The sequence below is a fragment of the Acipenser ruthenus genome, chromosome 10, assembly GCF_902713425.1.
Source record: "Acipenser ruthenus chromosome 10, fAciRut3.2 maternal haplotype, whole genome shotgun sequence".
Taxonomy (NCBI): Eukaryota; Metazoa; Chordata; class Actinopteri; order Acipenseriformes; family Acipenseridae; genus Acipenser; species Acipenser ruthenus.
This window is the reverse complement of record NC_081198.1, coordinates 50,112,761-50,131,803: the sequence shown is the minus strand read 5'-3', so window position 1 is coordinate 50,131,803 and position 19,043 is coordinate 50,112,761. Positions and strand designations below refer to the sequence as shown.

At 39.5% G+C, this 19,043-nt stretch overlaps 1 pseudogene; it reads right to left on the bottom strand.

Annotated features, from left to right (window-relative positions):
- Positions 1-4,356: 4,356 nt before the first annotated feature.
- Positions 4,357-19,043, bottom strand: part of LOC117406575 (dynein regulatory complex protein 11-like) — a 28,750-nt pseudogene continuing 14,063 nt past the window's right edge.

Sequence of the window (19,043 nt, the reverse complement as noted above, 5' to 3'; positions counted from 1 at the left end):
AATTGCGGATTGCCACTCTGTACAGTGCTCAGTTCCGCCGGGACCCAAGAGTATAACAAGTCTTCTTGAGGCAGGCTGTGTATCTGGAGGCTAGATATTCACAGCCATGTTAGAAATAAATTGTCACAGAGACCAGAGTTTGCCACTCGGTCCCACTGTTCCACACAGAGCAGAGACAGGCAGCACACGCTGCAGGGGCCCACAGGAGTTCTGCGAGGGGAATCCAGACCAGCTTCAGGTTTGAATGATATTCGAGGTAACAGCCAATATAATACACCCTGATGAAGTGTATACATATTCATAGTTTTATACAACACGGCACTTTACTAATGACAGCTGTACTGCAACTGCTCCACTGTTTCTACAGTAAAGCACATGATATGCATGCTCCTAATTATTCCAATGTTTTTACAAAGCCTGCAGAAGCAGAACTGAAAAGGTACACAGGTATAAAATCAGCGTGAATTAAAGCATTTTGTACCTAAAAGATAGGAGGGTGTGCAAATTTACATAAGAGACCACACTGACATATCTAGACTAAAGAGAACACGTAAAAAAAAACAATACTAAAATAAAAGGGAGGGGGGGGGGGGGGGGGAGGATTGAATCGGCCTATCAGTGACTTGCTTTGTTAACAAGCTGGATTTGCGAATACCCCTTCAGATCTGTGCCGAAATGTCAACTTTAAAGAGTCTACTGCAACACACTTCAAATTACATTTCAGAACTCAGTGAGCACTAGCACCGGTGCTCCCTCAAATATCACCCAAAAAAACTGACAAATGCAATCCTTCATTTGCATAGACCATATGGCTGTCCAGCGTGCGCATCTGTTTACAAACATATTTTATGATTTAATAAAAATGTAGTACAGGTGTACTATTACTTTACTATTGATAATATTTTAAAGCAGGCAATTTCGAAATAACATGTATACCTCTTTAAATATTTATGTTTAATAAAACAATAACAGTAATAATAACATAACAAAAAAAGCCATAAAAGGGTGTGTATATATATATATATATATATATATATATATATATATATATATATATATATATATAAACATCCCCATGAGGAGAGTGGGAGGTGGGGTTGTTGCTGAAGAAGACAAACAGTATTTTTTTTTAAATGTATGTGCACAAGTCTTTTTTTTAAATATTCTTATTGTGTACATTCAATAATGCAGGCACCCTGTTTCTATCTTCTCCTACCTCCTCCTCATCTTCTTCTCCCTCCATTTGCAGGGAAGGTCTTCTCCTCCTCATCCATCTGTGGAAACACAACCAACATTATTAGAGAAGGCCATAGGCCATAGAATTAGCCCACTGCACCACCAGCTCCTGCATGAAAGCTGTGTTTCACAGTGACTTTAAGGTAAATGAACCCATTCTTTGAAAATAAAGGAAGGGATCAGCTGGATTCAAAACCAGTACTCCAAGGAGAACAACACTGCATGCTAGTGAATTAGCCCACTGTGCCATCTCACTTGCAAGGAAGAGCCTGCTTTTTCATTGTCTACAAGGTAAATTAGCAGTCTTTAAAAATAAAGGAAGGATCTCCAGGATTTGAACCCAGTCCCCCACAGCACAGCATGCTAGTGAATTAGCCCACTGTGCAATTGATTTAGGCTGTGCTGAGAATACCTTGCACAGTACCTAGGAGATCTTGTATTCTATTGTGTCATCTTTTGTTTAGGTTGCGTAACTTAAAATGAACCGGTTGCACGCACGTACACAGCGTCCTCATAATCATGCAATGAGTGCACAGTACGACATATTTCAGATGTATCTATAAAATCTATTTGCAAACATTGCCAGGCTGTAAGCATGTGATACCCTATTTCTTTGAAACCGTTGTTAATCAATGAGAAATCGCTGTGTAGATGCAGGGGGGTTTGCAGGCCGATGGCGATACTGTTTCTTGTTTCTGGACAGACTCTGTCAAGCATGGTTGAGGTTTACAGGGTTAAGGCTGCATACCAGACATCATTTAAACACTCACATTTTTCCAAATGCAGCAGTTAAACAAGTAGGCCACTGAACACCACAGGGATAGAGTTTGATTACACCCACAAGGAAAAAGCTCTCGGCGTGATTAGAGCTGCGCTTCGCCACTGCTGGCTCCGAGACAGGCAGCCACTTGGTTGCTATTCAGATGTCGATGGCTGTGAAGAGTTTGTTAAATACTGAAATTTGTCAGATTAATCACAGCTGTAATTTGAAGTGATGTATTAGCAAGTCAGACTAATTAACCTCAATTAGCAAATTATGGTGAATTGCTTAAAATCCAGCTTATTAGCATAGCATTAATTGCTTTGTTTTATAATACCCAGCTGGCTAATTGTTCTTTTTTTCAATAATTATTTTGAAATTAAAGCAACCACATTCCCATTTCTTTGCCACATTGTAATCATGTATAGGCTTCACTGTAATGGCCCCTTTTCTTATCTCTTCAGGGCTTATTGCATTGCTGTAGACACTTTTATTTGAAATCTACAACATATATTTGAAATATATATATATATATATATATATATATATATATATATATATATATATTTTTTTTTTTTTCTTTTTCTTGCATAATCTTCACAGGAGGGAACACAGTACACCGCAAGGTTTAAATCTATTGTTTGCACAGCTCACTTGTGAGACGTGAAGTTAACATTTGGCCCAGGATTCTGTTTCGGACACGTATCAGTCTCTCTGCTAATATGAGTAACCTTTACAGGGCAGGACAATGAGCAGAGAGGGAGACTGCTGACATGTGATACCTACTCGTGATAAACTGAGAGACACTTTCTCTGTTGTGAGGAAAGCAGTGACAGAGAGCAGGCTGTCTGAGAGCACTCACTCAAAATGACAGCAATCTAGTCATGTGTTTCTAGAAGGGGCTTTTTTTTTTTTTTTTTTTTTTTTAAACTAATTTAGGTGGCTTTTACAATCAATCTCTGTTCAGTTTCAGTAGATACAAAATTTAAAAAAAAATCATTAACATTTGTTAAATTCTTCAAATGCTAATTTGGATTTCCTGTAGAAACTGTGGTTTACGGCCATAATGTCTAAAATAACACAGCCCAATCTTAATATAATAACCCCTAAGCTGACTTTTCTTGTTCTTATTGTAGAGAGTGGCATTTTGTGTGTAGAAGTGAGGTTACAATACAATAGGAACCTGAGAGAAAGAAAAAAAATCCAGTTATTCTGACAGGGACCTAAGGACCGACGTAACAAAATTATTTGTGGAGAATATATAGCTAATTCTACTTTACATGACTGTTGGGTTCTTACTACCACCACTAATAGTATTTTGCTATTCTAAAGAGTGTTTGTTTTTTTTTAACTAAAATGTCATCTAGAATAAGGCTTTCTCATTTAAGAGCATTTGTGGAACACACAGTAGACCTAGTTTTCATGCAAATAAATGTCAGGGCATATTTAAAACTAAATAGAAATTCTGCAGCAGTACTTAAGCTAAGCATCAACGGAGTACAGTTGTGTATGTGACTTGTATAAAACCATGCAGCGGTTAGCAGCCTAGACAGAGATCTATATGGCTTTTGAACTGGGGTTTGGAAAGAAGCAGTAGACAAGAGAGAGAGAGAGAGCTTGGGAACGCACAGATTGCAGGGTATTTTTACTTTATTGCAGACTTCTAGGAAAAGTGGGAAGTGGGTCAGCCGCTTGGCAGAGCAACCCTGCCCTGTAAACACAAACTGGAAAATCTATTCCAATACTGAGCCAAGGTGGATTAGAGTAGCCTGGGGCTATAATTAGAAGCAACAATGACAATTACACAGGCTAATTAGTAGCTTTCTGGCACCGAAATTAAAGGAATCTTTGCCCGGGAGACTGAAGCAAGCCAGGAAAATAATTAATAATAACGCCATGATTGTATTCTTCTGTTTATACATTCTTAGAACATTATTTGTTGTTATTTAATGCTTTCCTGCTGTTCTTATTACCAAGCTCAGACTTCTGCCATCCTTTAGGGGATGAAAGCAGGAGAGATCTGGGATACCAACAATGACGATAGCCCCGGAAGACATCCCCTAGCCTGAGGTGCTTCTTGAAAAGGCATTCTTCTGCATGACTTAGAATTCAATCATTTAAAAGCCTAATTGTATACTTCAATTACTGTGCACTGTTAACTTGTCCAGGTTAATTTTATTAAAGCTATTTAAAGAGTATGGTGGAAGTTCTCCTGAAATTCAAACATCTATTTGTAATGAATAGATTTCTCCAGAACAACAAATTAAATCACAGCTATATACTACTTTTGCTTAAGGGAGGAAAAACATTATTATCGTTATTATTGTGATGTTCTCATTAAGAAAATATTCCAGGTATGCAACATTTTTGAAATCTTTATTATTATTATTTACTTCTTAGCAGACTCCCTTATCCAGGGCGACTTACAATTGTTACAAGATATCACATTATTTTTACATACAATTACATTATTATTATTATTACATACAATTACCCATTAATACAGTTGGGTTTTTACTGGAGCAATCTAGGTAAAGTACCTTGCTCAAGGGTACAGCAGCAGTGTCACCCACCAGGGACTGAACCCACAACCCTCCAGTCAAGAGTCCAGAGCCCTAACCACTACTCCACACTGCTACCCTTTAAAAGGGATTTATTTATTTACAAAGTATACAAACTGCTGCAAAGCTTGATTTCATTGTGACCACTGGTTTCCAAGTAATTGCTTGAGCATTTTTGCATGAACACAGTGATTAGTTCCACATTTTAACAGAATCTACAGTAAACACAACATTTCTTACACATGATTTTAAAGGCACTGGCTTGGATTCCCCGCCCCCCCCCTTATTAGATACCTTCAGTTCAATGAAGTATCCCAGATTAAGGGACATGTAATGGAACAATACAATTTAAAAGTAAAAATAATAAAGAGATGGAATTTCAGAAAGGGTGATTATATAGCAGAATCATTTTTTGACCGTGAATTAAACCAGTCTTGCCTAATAATGAGAGGGACACAGTTAATAAAGCAGAAATAAAAGGGCAGAAAAGCTACTGAATTTGCAAAAAGAAAGTTAATAAAAGCCTTTTTGCTAAGGATGGGTGGAGGAAAATTGCTTCCCTGAAATGTTGAAAAAAATTATTTTTTGCCATCGTCTCCTACCTAATGTATTTGCTTACGATTGTAAGTCGCCCTGGATAAGGGCGTCTGCTAAGAAATAAATAATAATAATAATAATAATAATAATAATAATAATAAAACATGAACCCAAATAGGACTTTGACAGACTAAATAGTATTTGGAATGCAGAGAGGAGGCTGCACACAGTGTTCTGTGAGTAAAGAAGGGGCAGACTGCCCTAGAGGGAAGGGGAAATTCTGCCGTGGCTTGACAGGACCATCCTTCTGTTTATTTCTTCTTCTTCTTTTTCTTCTTCTTCTTTCCTTTTTTCCCAACTTTCTTCCCCTTGCTTTTCCTTTCTTTGCCTGACTCTCCATCCTCCTCGCTGGCTTTCGCTGCCTTTGCTCTCTTCTTACCCAGTGGGGTTTTGGCATACCAGGTCTGGAATCAGATTACAACAGCAAAGTTTATGTGAAGCCTGGGTGTACTGCATGAAGTCAGCTGTACAAGCCAGGGACCGGACAGCTGGTTCCACACCCTCATTCACAAGCGCCTTCTCTTCAAGAAGCTGAAGAGAAGGTCAGAGGCTGTTATCTATGTATTGCTTCCTCAGCTTTAGAGATAATATAAGAAACTTAACGTCTCAAGAAAGACTTCTAGTCTAAACAGGAGTCATTACCTTTGAAGTTTCTTTTAGCAGTTTCAAAATGTCAGCACTACGGAGTGTTTAATAGTTATGGATGGTTCCGCGGCTAACGCTCGCTGGAACCAGAGTCTTGTTAAACCGCACCTTGCTCTGACCGTTGTTTTGAAAGGTAACCCTTGTTCCCTGAAAGAGAAGATGACCACCAAAACATTACTTGAATTATTCATTAATTATCACAGGATCTCAGAGGAGCAAGGGAGCTGCCTATTTCCCCAAGTTGCACCATTTTGTCTTCTCAAGCAAGAACAGCTGTTGGGGTGTTGAGTTTAACATTCGGTATTGTAGTGCACCATCTAGTGGTGTACTTGAAGATTAACAAGAAAAACTGATCCATGAAACCACAGACAGACCGGTTATTAAATATAATATTTGTGAACCAACTTTAAAACTTTCAGTTGGTTTGTACTACCATAACATAACCCAGGTAGACCTCTATTAACCTGTACACAGTGAGAAGAGTGGTTATTGTTTGGAGTGCAGTGTGACAGGTCTGCTCTTCCTTGTTCTAATGCTTTCCAGGACCCCCTTTGTAAAGAAGAGGGTCGATGTTCTTCTCTTTGAATAGTTTGTGTGTTCAAAATGAACACATGCACACACACCGGATAAACAAACAAAAACTTTTCAATAATGAATCGAATCTGGCCATGTTTATTATAGTGCAATCTGTGTGTTTGAACCCCAGTCTGTAATTAAAAATAATATTCATGTAACAACAACTTGAGACTGCTTAAGAAACTATACAATGTGTTTGATTCTAGTTTGGCAAAACCAGCAGCTGTTAATAACAGCCATGCTCTGAAAATGTATTCCCATGAGGCTAAATAACTGAAACAGACTACCTCACACGCACGAGCTCTAGCACGACGCAGCGTTTCTGTCGGGGGTGGGGGTAGGGGTGGACGGGACACACCTCGAAGGCTTCCTCTTCCTCCTCCTTGTAGATGGGGTCTTGTCTGGCTAGGGGGCTGATGAACTCCACGGCGCTCAGCGGCTTCTTATCCTGCAGCTGGACGCGCCGGTCGGTCAGCACGGCCCGCACCATGTGTCCCCGTGTGTAGCCGTCTGTGGTCTTAGCCAGGGAGCTGAGGTCCAGGCCTCTGTTCTGCAGGATCACATCACTCCACAGCACTGTGCACACACAAAACAAACAGGTCTCACCATTCCCAATACACTGACATACTGCATGGGGCCTGGGTGTCTTGTTTTACTGCCCTTTTAGGTAACACTTTATTTTTGTAATTAACAAACTACATATGTGCAATAGGGAAATGTAACTTATGTAACTGACAAAATGTCAGTAGTTTTTCAAAACTTCATAACCAATATCTTACACAGCTGGAGCAGGAAACTACCCATATAAAAGTCTTAATAAACAAACTCAAGATACATCTGGGATATGAGAACAGAACTGCAGTGGCAGTCTAATTGAGGTAATATACAAGCATTTGCATATCCATGGACTGTTTATTAACATAGAACTAAACTTCAATAAATGGTAACTGCATAAATAAAAATAATTAACTAAAACATCCATTCGTACAATCTTCATTTCCTGAAATAAGAGTCTGCTGCAGTGGGCAGGTGCGTCTCTTAGTCAGTGAGTAATTGTTAAATAAATACATTTTAGAGATAAAGCTAAGCCAACAGATAGATGACGGTCTCTAATCTCAGACACACAAGGACCCGCACTCCTGGAAAACAAGGAGTAGTGGAGCATTTCCATACAGATGCTGGTAAACCAATGAAAGCTACTATTAAGCTATCTCACAAATGACCAGCAGAGGGACACCTTTACCTCTTAAAACAAAGCTGGATCATTTCTGCATCAGTTTTGCCTCTGTAATCATCTGGCCCACCTTACTCAATAATAACATAAAGTGACACCAACATTTACACCAGTTCTACGTGAATGCTTATTTAGCGACGCACATTGACTGACTGACTGCCTGCCTGGCTGTCTCACAGCAGACCTCATTGTGTGGGGGGTTTGGAGGAGAGGCACACTGTGTGAGAATACTTTCTCTTCGCAAGAATAATTGATATCTATTAGATACATTTGCATCTTCAATTTTAAGTATATACAGCTGTCGTCATTAAAAGTTAACCAGGGGAAGGGGAAGACAATATTGTTTTTGTTGTTGTTTGTTTTTTCATTTCTCGTTCTTGAGTGAATGTACAGTATCCAGAAGCCATGGGAGTATGTGAAGGTGTGCAATGTGTGATCTTGGAAGCAGCGATAGAGTGCGTGCCGCAGTGGAAGCCTGTCTCCACTCACCCAGCCTGGAAGAGTAGTCAGGTCTGGGGATCAGGAGGATTTTCTTGTAAACTTTGCAGAAAGGTTTCAGGTCTGCGTCGAATGTCCGTCGCGTGGTGCCCACAATGAGAACGCGATCCTCAGCTTTGATGGACTTCAAGAGTTTCTGAAGGTCTTTCTTTAAACACTTTGGGTCCATCTAAATGCACAGAGACAAAGATGATAAGACAACAGGCACAGAGAGATGCCTTTACTCTTAAAATTGATTGCAATGTAATACTTCAATATGAAAGTCAGCAAGAAAACAAAATTGTCCGGTTTCTAAAATTATTATTGTTCCCATTATTTCAAGCCTCTGTGATATATAGAAAAAACATACAATAACAAAAATGGGAAAAAATACCAAAACCTTCCTGGGCAAAATTGAATACCACTGTAAAATAAGTTTGTTTTTGTTTTTTTCCCCTTATTGATATATTTATGGAATTACATAGCTACATAGCTGCTGCTCTAGTTGATTACCACTAGAGGGCGATCATATACAATGCTCTGCAAGTCTGCATAGCATAGAACTGCCATAGTAGAGCTGTCCTTTCAATTCATTCTCCGTGACTGGTATAAAACTTGCTGATATAAACCTGACATCTGTCTAATGCACATCATTTTATGGAACCTGCTGAAATCTGTGAAATATTCTAGTTATTTATCACATAATTATATTAACTTGTTATGAGTCAAATAAGAACATACTAACAAATTAACATAAGAAAATGTACGAATGGGAGGTCATTCGGCACATCCTATATTGATCTCAGAACTTTGTCAAGAACATGACTAGGTAGCTCATTCCATACCCTCACCACTCTCTGTGTGAAGAAGCGTCTCCTTCCCTCTGTCATAAGTCTACAACACATATTAAATTCATGTTAAATTAATATTTAATAAATATGCAATAGTTGGTTTCTTGCCAAATGTTGATTATTATTATTATTATTTATTTCTTAGCAGACGCCCTTATCCAGGGCAACTTACAATCGTAAGCAAAAACATTTCAAGCGTTACAATACAAGTAATACAATAACAGCAAGAAATACAATAACTTGTATTGATTGAATGATTGAAAATGTAATTGCATATCACGTCCATTTATATCACGTTTTGTTACCCTTGAAAATATGTAATAATTTCCCATTGTTTACATGTTTTTAATTGAAAATACAGTTAATCTGACTTAAATGTTAATGGAAAGTAACAAGGAATAATTGAACGTAAATTTAATATGCAATTGCATATCTATTTAATATTAATTCATGCCATGCAATATAAAGTGTTACCCATTTTTCTTGTAAAAAAACAAATATGAGTGTTTAATGACTGCTTATTCAACAAGCAGACATTATTTAGCTGTGAAGTGGGTGTCAGCTGACAGTGTGCAGGAGAAGTAAGGGAGGGGGAGAGGGGCTGGTCCAACATGCTCCATCTGGATCTATAAATGCTGGAAATAAAAATCAGAACATAAAACAACAAAAATCAAGATTGCCTCTTGGTAATGCATCAATTCGATGCACTGCACACAACCCTCACTGTTTACATATTTTGGGCTATTGTTCTTAATAACTAGAAAGAGTGTGGTTATCCACACTGCTCGAGTTCCCACTGTTACTTTCAGCTCAAATGAGTCTTTGAACTTGAAGGGCATTGAAAATTGCAAAAAAGAAGTCAAAGCAGATTGAAAACCAATTTGTGCAGCACTATGCTAAACAACTTTCCTCTGCTGTAGTCGGTCTGAGAGAAACATGACAGCTCCAAGTGTACCCCCTGTGCCTCACCGGTCAGTACCATTGAACAGGTGATGGGGGGTAATACAAAAACCATGAAGGAGGGAAGTGATCGCTTAGAAAAGCATAGGTAAGCATTGTAAAGCCCACAGACGCATGGTAGAGTATATTACAACTGTGGTAAATGCATAGACTAACCATGCAAAAAAACCATAGGAAAACTGCAGAATGGCCATGCAAATCTACTGTGGTAAACATTTATAAAGGGATAACCACCAAGGTTGAAGTGATGGATTTACATCTGTCAATTTTGCTTATACTGCAATCAAATACTACCAAGCAGCCCAGAAACAAGAATGTTTAATCTGTTTTATAAATAATAAGGAAACAGGCATATATGACCATAAGATGTAATAAAGTCGTCTCCCCTTTAAAGCATTACTATTTACCTTGAATTCCAATAGGCAACAACCCTCCCTTCTCTGTTCAGTCTCTGTTTGCTGGGCTGATCTGAAGAATGCTGAACCAGACAGTGCATATGCTGACAGATGTGTGCCTGTGAGAGCCTGCAATCTTTTCAACTTTTCTGGAATATAAACACTACCTGAGAATGCACCCCCACACCCCCCAATCCCACTTTGCTGACGATATCATCTTGCTCGCCAATGGAAAAAATGCTAATGGAAAACTAAAAACATTTGCAAAACTGATAAACAACAAATTAATTATAAAAAGTCTTGTACAGTTTATCAGAGCTCATAAACAGGGCCGGCATGATGTGCATGTTGATAAACTAATGAGTACAACCGGATCAGCTGGCTTTCTTACAGGCATTTCTGGAGCACGAAGAGTAATCGAGGCATTTGCAACACCTCTGAAATGTCCATTAAGTTGATTCATTAATAACTGCCCCTACCTCCTTCTCAGCTTTCTTGTAGGTTTTCTCAGCGTCTCCGATCCACACCACCGAGGGCTGTAACTGGCGAGCCACCTGAAATCACAACGGTGGAGAAGCTTATGCAATAAATAGCTAAACCCATTAAAAAAAAAAGAAAAATCAACCATTACCAGCAATACACTTCTAGAACTCTGTGAAAAACAGACCACTGTGCAACAATGTACAGTATGGGCAAACCTATTTAACATCACTGCGAAATCACGACAGTAATAAAACTCATTTTTGCAGATGCTGGTTTCCCCTGAGAAGCACGAATTTTGTTACCTTAGAGAGTTCAACATTAGTGCTTATCTGGGTTTGGGTAACTAGCTGACTATTACAAAATGTTACTGCTGTGTTTGGGAGAGCAGCCATTTAGGCAGAGACTACTGTATGATCTCCAGAGGATGCAGAGCTCACTTAATTTCAACTCCCTTTGATCCATGCAGGAATATGTAGCACACTCCTTTATAAGCAGTCCTCATTTTAATACATTGGGAGTTTGATCCATTCAGGAATATGTAGCACACTCCTTTATAAGCAGTCCTCATTTTAATACATTGGGAGTTTGATCCATGCAGGAATGTGTAGCACACTCCTTTATAAGCAGTCCTCATTTTAATACATTGGGAGTTGATGAAAGCGGTGGTTATCTAGGAGGTTGGGTTTGCTAGCAACAATTAATTATAAATAATGTTTATTTTTCAGGTCAGCTTCAAAGGTGGGTGCTGCTACAATACAGCGCTGCTCTCTCTCCTCTCCTGTGCTCTCCCTCCCTTCGGATCACGCATGGCAGTGATGAATGCCCTGCTGATGGATGAAATGTGAGACCTCCACTGGTGATGATTTATGTGGACAGCTAAATCCTAATCTCCCTTACCCACCCTACCTGAAACAACAAAACATGTAGGGAATTCATTAGAACACCTCCTACAAATGGTTATTGCACAGCCATTTGGGAACTCGGGGATACTAATGTCAGGATCTAATATCACGCGATGACAGTCGAAGTTAGCCTCAGTTTTTTATAAACCTTCCCTCACTCCTACTGCAATGGTTTCTTGCTTCTCCATAAAAATGTGGCTGTAATTTTCATTGATACTTGGAAAATCATAAGCAGCCCAGCCGATTTATCATAAGCGTGCTGGTTAAGTAAGTTTGTTGCCCTGCCACAAGCTCTTGCTTTTGGCTGAAAGAATATGCTGCACAGCTCATTACCAGCTGTGGGACTGTTCTGGGGAAATTTTGTGGATTCCCTGCGCACATGTTTCTATAGTTTAAATGCCTAATGAGATAATAAAAAAAGATTATTTGGCTTGATCATTTTAAATTGTGAGTAAAATGTATGTATATATATATATATATATATATATATATATATATATATATATATATATATATATATATATATATATATATATATATATATGAATTTGGTCATGCGGGTGTTGTGTCAATATTTTAAGTTCTTAATGTTTGGAACCAGCAGAGACCAGTAGAACCAGTACCGTGTTAATAAAATCAACCAATGTTTATTTACCGACCCACACTATCATAATGAAACTCATGCTGAAAGCAGCTGCATAATCCCAACTTCAGTATCATGATTTTATGATATGCATGTAAAACACTTACAGTGGTGTCTGTATTTTCTTTTCAAAGGGTAATTACTCATTGAAATCAGAAACCTAAACTAGACATTATTATTATTATTATGGTACTGTGAACAAATAAGTCACCTGAACAGGGTTTGAATAAGTGAGATTCTACTGAATGTATATATATATATATATATATATATATATATATATATATATATATATATATATATATGCATACAGTACATGTATATGTATACAATTCTTATTAAATAATACTTTAGCAGACGCTTTTATCCAAAGCGACTTATAGAGACTTGGAGGTGAACTATGCATCACAATTGCTGCTGCAGAATCACTACCAATAGGACCTCGGTTTTACGACTCCTCCGAAGGACGGAGCATGAGGTGGCTAAGTGACTTGCTGGGATAGAACCAGGAACCTCCTGGTAACAAGTCCCTTTCTTTAACCACGGGACCACCAAGCCTCCTCATATGTACATAAATATTGGTCCTGTCTCAGACGGAAAGAGAAAGCTGCTTCAAGAACACCAACCTTGAATAATGACCATCATCTGCAGGCCGCTCTTGCCAGGGTATTTCCCAGCAATGTTGGCCGAGGACAGGTTGAAGAGGTTGGCTCCAGTTTCTGTACAGAGGGCGTGGACCAGCATCTTCTTCCCCACCCCAGCCAGGCCAGCGAGCAGCAGTGTCTTCATCAAAGGGGGTTTCTCGTGGACTTCCTGGGACCCTTTACAGAAAAAAAAATATTCAAAATATGATAGAGGCAGAGCCGCCAGTGTGCAATGGAACACAACCTACCGATACATCATCTTGACATCACAGGGACATCAGCATGCCAGCTACGTTAAACAGCACATAACAAAAGACTCATTGAGGGTTGATTCAAAAGTAGTATTAAGGACTGCTCACTAGCAACCCACCCACTTAACAGGGAACAATACACATTAAGCAGATGTTATTAATAACTGGTGGTACAATGCACACAGATTAATTGGCTTGTACTTCAACATTCTATCTTGTGTTTCTTTCAGATACTCAGCCTGATAAATTATTAGCACTGGACTTCAGCCAGAAGAAATCTGATTTATTAAGAATGTGAGACAGCACACAATCAACTAATCATCTGCGGTTCATCAGGTGCAATGTGTTTGTTTTTTTAAAGCAAACATTCTGTTGTGACCCTATTCATTAACTGCAACCAGGTGTTGCCCCAGATGTATTTAACCTTGCCCCCACAGTATTATTCTGGCCTGTTTATAGAGTACATTGCGCCTGCAGCCCTACAAGCTTGGATGCAGGTCTTGACATATCTAAGAAGCCTTAGAGAGATCTCTTAGGAACACATAATGAACTGTTTGAAGAGGTGTTAGTGGCTCAGTTTGGGGAACTCTCTGGGGACTCTCAGAATGGTGCTGGGCAGCACTGTGCTGCTGGAGGTTCTGTCCAGGAACTACTTGCCAAAATTCTAGCCTGGCTAATCTAAACCCTGCACTGACCAAATCTCAGTTCTCAGACAAATCTGCAATTCCTTAAAAATCCTATCTCCAAAAACAAGATATGCACAATGTTAATGTGGATATTGTAATGCATCTGTAAAATAAGCACATTCTGTTTGTAAATGTGACATGCTGTATGCCTAAAGCAACTCAGGGGTCACTTTATAATTTCCTACAGGGTGCCTCCACATATAGAAAGAGGTTTCTTACAGACTGCACAACAGCACATACAGAAGGCAATGTGACCTACACGGGCTGGAAGAATCGGGCAGAAACATTAAAACAACATGTGGTTCAGAACGGCTTGGAATCTGCTTTTAAATACAGGAAAAGGAAATGAGAAGTTAAGGGACTGTTCGGGTCACAGACTGCACTGCAATATGGAGGCTGTGAACCTGGATCTGCATGTCACTTTCATCACAAAAACACAACCTTCCCAACAGGTGCAATAAGAGAAACTTGACCTGCTGTCGAATTGTATTACCCATGATGTGGAACCTCAGGCTAATAAAATACATTGTTACCGACTCTGGTCTTAAGTTCCAATATTAACAATGCAATTACATGGTTTTAATAACTTGAAAACAACAATTTAGTTGTGCAATTATTTTCACTTAGAAAAAAAAAAAAAAAAACATTTTTCATTGTAGACAAAATGTAGTAAATAGCCCAATGTCCATTATCATTACTAGTTTTTGCTTTTTACAAAGTAGCTCTAAAAATACCACTTGAATTTGCTAGTGAATGGTTTTCAGGTCATGGCCCACCTGGCATGAAGGGAGTTCAGCAGCCAAGTCTTTCAATCCAGGGATCAACTTTTAATACTGGTTCGATCCCTCTTTGAACAGGGGATGAAATTCAAAACACAAAATGACACTGGGATACAGACACCCAACACCGCCTTTCATTCTGCATGTGACCCTGATGTTTTTTTTTTTTACCAGGCCCCCTGTTTGAAAACCCTTGGTTCAAGCATGGTGGCCTTTGAAAGTTCTTTCCTTTAAAAAATGATGTTGTAAGATAATGATGCATGCTGTCTCAGGCTCAGATTTCTTTTATGTTTTCTCCTTTGGGGCACTTACCCAGTGGTAGGATTCCATACAGGGCCATCAACTGCTTGACTTCTGATAGGGATGGCATGGGTTCTATATCAGCCTGGAGAAGCGTAGTGCCCTAGGTAAATGTACTCGCCTGTGGAAGGAGAACTACACTATCAGCACACTGAACATGAGAGCGCACAGCAGCTATCAGTGAGGTTTTCAGCAGTGCAGATGAATACTCAACCAAGCGTGTGGTAAACCCTAGTAATAATAAAAAAAGACATTTTGCACGTAATGTATGCTGGCTAAGCACCATGTAAATTAAATTAACTCAGAACACATGCAGCCTGACCAAGCCAGCCTAATGAAAAGTCAGAGGCTGCCAGCTCTGTAACTCTGCGTTGCCCACGTGGAATGAGTCAGATTGCATGAACTTCTCCTGAGGTCTGAGTTACACCCCAGTGGCCCTGCAACTTCCTTTATAACATTCCCTGTTATACTGTGGTATATTAGAGCTCAGTGCATGTACTGGTGACATCAATAAACGAGAATGCTCCCGTCAGTCTGTATTTGATATCGGAATGTGTTTGTGGATATGACCAGTACCTGATCTGGTAGTAACATACTGTATGTCCCCCGCCACTGCTGTAAACACACAACAAGAGCTATCAGTATCATGAAAAAGATCATCACACCTCCACTGGAAATCCGTTGCCAGAGATATGATTCCCAACAGGGGGAAATTAAATAGCTATTGCGTTTAACACACTGCACAAGTAAGCAAGTTTATCTTTTAAAAAAAACAAACACAACAAAGTAAGATGCTGTTCTGGAACACTAACACAAAATAGCAGACTTCATTGGGTGAAAGAAAGAAAGATATAAAAGAAAAGAATTACCAATGAAATCCGTCAGCTTTGTCCTGGAGGGTCTGATGAGCAAACCTTCCTGGAACAGCTCCTCGTACAGGGACTCAATGGTCCTGGAGCGAGATCACAGCACAGTGCATTAGTTAAAGGGGTTTTTGCATCATCCACATGTCCATAATATTTAATTTCTAACCTGTGTAAAAGATCCTAGCATGTGAGTTACTGTTCTCTGTTGTAGTGCCTGGTTAGATAATTATACAACGGGCTTACTAAATGTAATTTTTCAACCAGTGGGTCTGCTTCTGAAAAGACCCAGAGCTGGAAAAATTACTGCTAGGGGTGTGCATGTGTAATTTCTATTCCTTCTGAAACTGGTTCTGAGACTCTTTCTTTACTCACTCACAGTTGCCACAGTTGTAGAGGAGGCAGAAATGACAGCACATTTCTAAAACCATGTTACTTTCCAGAAGCGGTGATGTTTCAGGTTTTCCCTTTACATTTCAATAATTTTTACAGCTGCTGGATTCTGCTCATAACACATGCAAAGTTGGCCAGTGAAAGGGATGTTCTCTGAAACTACACAACTTGCTCCCTGAGGTGATGAAAAGTCCCCTGTGGTCGATCTTACTCTCAGTGTCAATGTTCAGGAAACATACTGGCAAAACATGCCAAAAAAACCAAACAATTTAAAACATGCATTGTTGAATCTCAGATCCATGGAGAAGTATCCACATGTGAGTAGAAAAAGTCTCCCATTAGTTTTGAGACCTAGAGCAGCTGGAAGAACCTGCCTCTGGGAGTTTCCTACAGTCATCTTCAGGAATGTTTCAGGTCAATTACTTGGAGTTTATAAGGAAGTTACCCCAATGTTAATTATTAGTGGGGAAGATGGGGATCAAACCAGTAACCTTTGGTTGCTAACCAGTTGTGTACTCCATTCCTCAAAAACATATATTGTTTTCCCACAGGGGTCTATTTTAAACTGAACATGTTCATATCTCGTACCTCTTGTGCACTTCTATATTTACTATAAAGGTCTCAAATGTGTAGTTTCAAAAGAAAATGTATTGAAAACATGAGGTACATAATGCACAGGTGAGAACGTAATCTTCACTCTGAAAAGATGCATGTGGTACCTGACTAGTTACAATGCTTCTACATACCTGTCTGCGGTCAAGTCCTTCTCTTTCTTCTGCTTCTTTTTACCACCCTTCTTGCCTTTCTTCTTCTTCTTCTGAAACGACAACTGTGGTCAGCAATTCCCAGAAATAAACATGTCGGCTAGTGCCTTCTTCAGTGGGCTAGAGGCTTCCTCCTCCATAACTTCAAAAACACTCAATCGAAGATTATAAGGTACAACTTACAAAGACACTTAATGAAGTAATCAGCTAGTGCCTTACGCATGGTACACTGAGCTGAAACATTTGTCTACTTGACTTAAGTTTCTAATCGTTCTACCATAGACTTCTGATTCAGTGCTTTGATGTTATGGGTGATGAACAAGTCTATAACACAGTGTGGCACACAACACAAAAGCAATGCACAAAGCAGGTCTAGCCACCCACCATCATAGCAATAGAAGGAGCTTCCCCATGAGCAGGTCACCATACTAACTAGAAGGGACACCAATGGGATAATATAGACTAATGGGAAGTGGTACTAAGACCATTAAACTAGATCCCAAAGGTGGGAAAGGTGTTACCCCAAAAACTACACAGCGAGGCAGTAAGTTGAGCTGGCATCTGAACCCAGGATCTTCTGATCATATTCCACTTCCAGTTAATTCTAGCTGATGCGATAACTTGAAACCCTTTGGTTAGGAGCCATGGCAAGACGCCAGTCATGCAGCTGTATCTGTTGTTTGCAATCTTGAACTCTGGAAATCTTCTATCTGTTTGTGGACTGAATTTCCAATATATTATTTAATATTTTGTTAATGTTACATACCCTAGTGCTGTGTTTATCTTAATGGAGTATTAGTTATTGAAAGGCAATGTAGCCTCCAGCTCATCCAGAACTCTGCTGCTCGCCTGGTGTTCTCTCTACCTCGCTTCGCCCACGCTACTCCACTACTCCGCTCGCTCCACTGGCTCCCGATCACCGCTCGCATCCAGTTCAAGACTCTTGTACTAGCCTACAGATGCCTTGATCAGACTGCACCCAGCTACCTCCAGACCCTCATCTCTCCCTACACCCCCACTCGACCTCTCCGCTCCGCCTGCACTAGAAGACTGGCTCTACCTCCGCTACGCTCCCCTGCCTCCCGAGCCCGCTCCTTCTCCACCCTTGCTCCGCAGTGGTGGAATGACCTTCCTACAGATGTCAGGACTGCCCAGTCCCTGACCACATTCCGGCGCCTCCTTAAGACTCACCTCTTCAAACAGCACCTGTAGAACTCCTCTGTTGTATCCTGGGACACTATCACCCTTCATTTAAATATGCTTTATTTTGCTCTTATCTGCCCCCTATTTTACTGCATTTAATCCTGTACCTCAGAATATTGTAATCTGCCAAGTGTTTAATCTGTAGTATTTTGTACTTAATCATATCCTGATGTAACTATCACTACTTAATCATATCCTGATGTAACTTTCACTATTATCTGCTGTATTATTGAATTGTGGTTTGTCACACTTGAGAATTATTGTATTTCTTGTTCTTATTGTATGACTTATATTGTAACACTTGAATGTATTTGTATTTGCTTGCGATTGTAAGTCGCCCTGGATAAGGGCGTCTGCTAAGAAATAAATAATAATAATAATAATAATAGCCAACTGGCTTATGCATGATGGCTCCCATTAAATAGTACAATAAAAAAGAACTTGATTTGTGTTTGGTTTTTTGACAAAAATAAACATATTGTAATCGATACAGTGGCAGAGGAGGGTAAGATTTTGTCACTATCAGTTTGGGACTCAATTGAACTCAACTGCAAATCTGAAATCTATAATACCCTACCCAATTCAGAATCCTATTTTCTTCTCACATCAAAACTGGGGAACATCACACCATGTACAGTACTTGCATTTTTGCACATTGTAAAATAAAAAATAAACCTAAATTCTTATTCAAAGATAATTTTCCCCCGAGGGGGACTTGTCTGTACTACTCTGTCATAATTCAACAAAGGCAGACGGGCCAGCACTGGCAGTTCAGAATTTTAGTTTAGGCAGCTGCTGTGGTGCATCCAGAACCCACTATATCCCCTTGATACTGACGTT